The sequence below is a fragment of the Cynoglossus semilaevis genome, chromosome 7, assembly GCF_000523025.1.
Source record: "Cynoglossus semilaevis isolate Cse_v1.0 chromosome 7, Cse_v1.0, whole genome shotgun sequence".
In the NCBI taxonomy this organism is placed as follows: Eukaryota; Metazoa; Chordata; class Actinopteri; order Pleuronectiformes; family Cynoglossidae; genus Cynoglossus; species Cynoglossus semilaevis.
In genome coordinates this window covers 1,725,391-1,731,811 of record NC_024313.1, presented here as the reverse complement: position 1 = coordinate 1,731,811, position 6,421 = coordinate 1,725,391, and the positions used below count along the sequence as shown (strand labels likewise).

General features: G+C 40.2%; 1 protein-coding gene across 1 annotated transcript in view; it reads right to left on the bottom strand.

Annotated features, from left to right (window-relative positions):
- Positions 1 to 6,421, bottom strand: part of bach2b (BTB and CNC homology 1, basic leucine zipper transcription factor 2b) — a 73,683-nt gene that overhangs the window by 35,947 nt on the left and 31,315 nt on the right. The gene's annotated exons all lie outside the window — the stretch shown is intronic.

Sequence of the window (6,421 nt, the reverse complement as noted above, 5' to 3'; positions counted from 1 at the left end):
GAGAAAAAAAAAAAAAAAAAAAAAAAAAAAAAAAAAAAAAACGAAAAAAAGATGCAGACCATCTCAGGGTCTGCTCCTGCTGCTGACGCTGATGGATGGCACCGACCGAGGGAGCGAGCAACTCATCCACTCAGGTCAGGATGCACTTGTAGTGCACTCCGCAGACCTGCATGTACGCGCAGACCGCCCTAATTAACACCAAAGCTTCTTCATTGCCTGGCAATGAAAAGGTTCAGGCGATGACCCCCCCGGTCACGCGAATCGATGCTCCAACATTTAACTCTTCAGAAGGAACAATTAGTCAGCAGTGCACACTGCAGAACAAACCTTCAAAGACAGCTTCTGCATCGACATCAGGGAAATATCAAGTCAGAAAGACGCGCCTTCGACCAAAAGATGTGAAGCGGAAAATGTGGGAACGTACATTTGGCTCGCTCGTGGCCCGGGTGTTTTCAGGGCACATTTTTTTCAACCCTAGAAGTCTGATGTCACCGAGGCGCCTTGCAACAGCATATCTAAGACACAGTGACTCTATACATACACCCGTCCTACTGAACAATCCTTAGACGCACAACCTAAGCAAATAGCCTTTTTTTTATATATGTTGCACAAAATACCTAAAAATCCCATCAGGAGACGACAGCGATCACTTATGTTGCACCAAACTTAGACGTTTGGGACCAAACGTTGCTGAGTGCACCACGCCACAGACGCAGTTGAAATTGAAGCAGTGAAATCATCAGCTGTTAACATATGGCCGGTATTACCTCAGAAAGGCACAAGCAGAGATCCAGTCATCTTGTTATTCCAGTCTTTGCTTTGACAACTTTCTAATGTCTCTCACTGTAGGTTACTGACAGGATCTAGCCTATCAGTGTCTGTGGGTGGTGAGTATGACTGAGCAAGTGAGGTATGTGTGAGTGAGTGTGTGTGTGTGTGTGTTGGTGCATTGCATGTGCACTGGCATACCAGAGTATTTTTGGCCCCTGCCTGCTTAAATGCAGCTTGCATGAATCATGACTTCCCACATAGTAGGTCATTTAGGAGGGTGAGTCATATTGCTGTCTTATATGGTAACACACTGCACATGTGATAGAAACACTGGGGTTATCTATAGAACCGTCTCTCTCTCTCTCTCTCTCTGTGTGTGTGTGTGTCGAATGTCTGCAACAGTGTTGTTGTCTCAGTCCCGTCCTTGGGTTTTTCAACGCTAAGTTGAATCTTTGACAAAGGACGCAGTCCGGGTCTGATACATGGCAGAAAACGATGTGTTGATATTTATTTCAAGTAACAACACAGTAGACACCTGCGCAAACAAAAAAAAACAAAAAAAAAACAAAAAAAAACGCCGTTTACCTAAACCTCTTCCTGTGCGCGGCCCTGAATCAACAAGGAAACAAGCTGAGTGTTTGCAGACAGCCTCGGTGTGCACGTCGAGGAAAAAAAAAAAAGCAACTCACAATGGAAACAAAACACCATAAAACCGTCACCGCCAAGGGTGACGGGAGCCATAAAAGGGTCGAATTAGGATAAGGGGAGCGTTCTCCAGCAGCGGCGGCGGCGGCAGCAAACGAGAAAGATCTTGCATTAATTAGGCCGGTTGACATGTGGGTAAGACCTAACCAGGATTGTTGCGTTGAATTAGTAATGATACGTGGTGGAAATGCATGTAGAATGGAGTGAGAGGTTAAAGGTCATGACGAGGTGGAAGCCTCTAAAAAAAAAAAAAGTGAAAAAATGCAACCGTCAATTTGACACAAGCTCGCACTCAGAGCCGATGGAAAAACAACAAGTGGAAAGTCTCTCCACAGGAAAGAGTTGACACAGAGGCATCGCCCACGTCAAAACCTCCAAAAGCCACGTCTGTACGCGTGCACTTGCGTGTGGGTGGGTGTACGCGCACAGCCAAGAACCCAAGGGTACATGTGTGATCAGCTGTGCATGCGTGAGTGGGTTGGAGGGCCTGTTAATAAGGCAGAGAAAAAAACAGATAACATTCAACGAGAAAACGTTGAATGTTCGGAGTCAGTACAAACACGTGTTGTCAAAGCAACGTGCATAAATGCCCTATCCCTAGATAAACGGCAATACACCCTTCAAAAGCTGTTGAAGTTTGAACAGTGTAGCTCTGGGGGGTCAAACATACGGCCCAAGGCCTAAAACCGGCCCGCTAGGTGGTTCAATCCGGCCCATTTGAAGAATTTTTAAAGTGGAAAAAAATGCACAACCACTTGTTTGTGGAGTTTTGTCAAATTATATTACATTAAATATGAGTATTTTCTAATATACTTGTACTTATTTGCTTGGAAACAAAGAAGAAAAACATGGACGTATTGTTATTTATAGGTGATTGTGTTATAATTGTACTGGTCCGAACCCACTCGACATCTAATCAGGCTGAACCAAAATGAGTTTGACACCTCTGGTGTTGATGGTGTGAATCGAAAAAAACCTATTGGCACTTTACTCACACCATTTAAGTGCTTATTTTTTCCGGATTTTTAAAAAAAAAACATGGTGGTTTTCAATCTGCCAAGCTCAACGATCACGGTCATACATGACTTTAATTATCTCTGAAACTCATCTAATAAATATCTCTTGTTGTGACAACCTCAGTCTTCTTTGTTGTTGATAAGTGGTTCGAAGAATTGTCAAGTTGCGCCAACTTCAGTCGTTCCGGCAGGACCTGTTCTTCGAGTAGTAAAATTCACGTACAAGCAATAAAACGCACTAATGTATGCCAGACTTAGCAAATATGTGAGTAAATCTAAATTCAAATTCAAATTAAATAAAAAAATCTTTCCTGGAATTTGGTAAAAAAAACAAAATTCAAATTAAATAAAACAATCTTTCCTGGAATTTGGTAAAAAAAAAAAAATCTCTCTAACTGTTGTTTGTTGCATATAAAATAATAAAAAAATAAATAGCATTTACTATTAGGAAACAATCTGAACTCATTTGTTCCTTGGACCCACAAAATATTTTTTGACCCAATTTGTGGTCACTTCACACGTTTAAAAATGGTATTTCAACGTACGTCAACATACTGGGTCTTGGGCGATAGTTTGAATTATTAAGGGAATTATTGCCATGGCTGCAGTGGCAGTGGCCTGCAGAGCAGATAGACAGTGTAGAGCCAGCAATAGCAAGAGACCCCCTGGCGCTACCCCCCCCCCCCCCCCCTCCCTCTCTCTCATGGATTTGTCACAGGTCAAAGTCTGCTGTGACTGGACAAATATTGTTGCGCTTGTAAACAGAGCAGAGAGGAGGGACTGAGTCTCTGTGTTGGTCTCTCTCCCTCTCTCTTACATCATATTCAAACAACGCTGAATGATTAATAACTCCCAACTAATCCTACCATAAAATTCTTAGAGCTTAAAACTCAGGGACGCTTGGCCTCCTGATACGCAGTGCGGTGAAAGTAGATAAAGAAATGTCCTTAGTAACATTACTTGTTACTCCACATTGGGTTATTAGTAAAATAATACTTTTTCCTACATAGCATAAATGTATATATACAGTATATACTCTATATAATAAGAAAGCTGTTACTACTTGCCCAACACCACATGTGATCACAAGACATGGAGTCACGGGGAGACCGCTGCGTCTCCTGTGGCTTCTTGGAAATCAAGAGGGTAACGTGCTAAAAACCTATGCGTCATTCATCTATAGCCGCCGCTCTTGGATATGCCCGACAGCCGCTGCTGTCAATTCGCAGCAGTTTAGGCGGGGCCGTGAAGGAGCAGTGGTAGAGAGAGTGAGAGCACAGAAACACATCGTAGTTGCGGCGAGCTAGAGGCCTGTCCGGTATGTACCAGGGCCAGACAGAGGAAAAAATCTGACAGAATAATTTTAGTCCTTGGAAATAAAGTAATGACTGTATTTTCCGGACTATAAGTCGCTGCGGAGTATAAGTCGCACCAGCCAAAAATAGCATAACGAAGAAGAGAAAAAAAAAAACATATATAAGTTGCTCCGGAGTATAAGTCGCACCAGTGCCCTCTAGGGGGTGTCAGTGAGAAAATAACGAACATGTAAATTTTCAGTGGTACAGGAGTAGCAGATACTGAAATTTTCTTTCTTTCTTCCTTTCTAAACTTACATAATTATACAAAGTGTAAGTCGCATACTCAGCCAAAAGATGAAAAAATGTGCAACTTATAGTCCAGAAAATTCGGTACGTAGAAGCAATAATTGGGTGACTGTAATGTAAGGTTGTTCAAACCAGGCCTATGCGGACACAAGTACGAACGAAAGACTGACAACACCCTATCGTAACTCTTTGCTCAACGAGTTACGATAAGGTGCTATGCTAGTGATTAGCATAGTACAGCAAATAGGCCAAGCTGACTGCCACGATTACCAAATGGATTGCGAAAAATGTTTAATCTGGACAAAAAAAAAAAACCCAAACAAACCCCAAAACATTTTTCACGTGGGCATGTGTGATCTTGTTTATATCTACTGCACATATGGCAGTATGCACTGCGCCGCTTCAAAGCAGAGCAAGCATTAAAGGGCAGAGAGGGCTGTCGGTGCACGTCGACTCAAACTCGACTGCAAGGGCACAAAGTGAAAATGTGATGGTTTCAAAAGTGCACAGACGTGACACGTTGTGGTTTCGTGGCTTTTGGGCAGCAGCCGGAGGTGACTCAAACTGAGAAGAGAAAGTAGTGTTTATTGATCTTAACCTTTATTACGCCCCAGAGTCATTAGTCACACTGGAAATATTTGCTAAGAGAAAGAACTGCATCATCATCCAGCAGTGCCGAGAAAAGTTTGGAGTGCTTTTCATCCTTAAATCGGCACGGGGTCAAAAAAAAAAAAAACTGCAGGGAGAAAATACTTTTCAGTTTTGTCAGTGCACAACCTGTGACGCGGCTTTTTCAACATCGTTGTGCTTTGACAGTACAACATATAAATATATATATGGCTAAGGGTATACTTCAACGGGGTCGCTGACAGTACAATATATGTATGTACATTTGGCTAAGGGTATACTTCAACGGGGTCGTCGATTTATGTCGGGGTACAGTTTTTAGCGACGACGTAACTCAAATTTTCCCAAGTCGGAATTCACATACAATTACATATTACATATCACAAAATACATATGTAGTTAAATGGTACCTGTTGACTATTGGTCAATTCAGGCTAACAAGCAATGCCATCATAATAAGGGGGCAAAAAGTTAAAAAAAATTCGAAAATCGGAATAAGGGAACAAGACTTTCTCAAAAAAAAAAATTGCGTACAGAGCCGTCTTTCTCATCGGAATAAGGGAACAAGACTTTCTCAATACTTTAATACGTAGGGGTGTGGCGATGTAACGGTGAAACGCCGTAAGTTGAGGACATTGCAAACCGAGGACCCCCCCTCCCATCCAGAATGTGTTAAAATAACACAGTCCAGACACACTCGTGGTGCAGTATATGCTTGATGACATCATTCTGTGACATAAAATTGATTTTTCCATCACGGCTGCAAATGACCGGTTCAATAATAAGCTGAAAGCTGCACGTCTGTAGACAACACACAGCAGGTCGGCGTATTCCAAACTGATCCTCTACTCATGTTTTTTTTTATTTTTTTAAATGATTCGAGTAGATACGTTTAAATGAAGGAAAATGATTCATCGTTTGCAAATATTACATAAATATATAAAAGAGTATAAGAGTGACATTGATCGGTATATCTCTGCTTATCAACTACGATAGTAAGTAGACCCAAGACAAACAATACATGGAGAAATAATAAATGTTATATAAAATAAAAAAAAAATATTTGAATCAAGTTTTTGGATGCAAATAGTAACGATACAATACCGATATTTTTTTTTCCGATACCAATATCGATATTTTGCGTTTTTTTTTTTTTTTACCCCAATAAAATACATGATAGATACTGGCCATTTTACATCTTTAATATGTATTTTTTTGAGTCATAAAAAATATGTTACTTTGACGAAGACTGAGACTTAATGAAGAGGCAAAAAAAAAAAAAATGGCATACCACCAGGAAATGTAAACAGAGCCGTCTTTCTCGTCGGAATAAGGGAACAAGACTTTCTTAATACATTTACACGTAGGGGTGTGGCGATGTAATGGTGAAATGCTGTAAGTCGAGGACGTCGTAAGTCGAGGACCGCCCCAGGATGTGTTAAAATAACAATATTTTTTTGTAAAAATTTGGAGCATTTCTGCTAACTTCTGACCTCACCTTTCAGCTATATTTTCCTATATATTATTGACATAAAAGTCAGAAAAAAATACTTTGGAAATTTTATACATATATATATATAAAATTTATATACATATATATACATTTTATACACATATATATATAAATATATACATATATATACATATATATATTTTTATATATTTTTATATATTTATATATATATATATATATATATA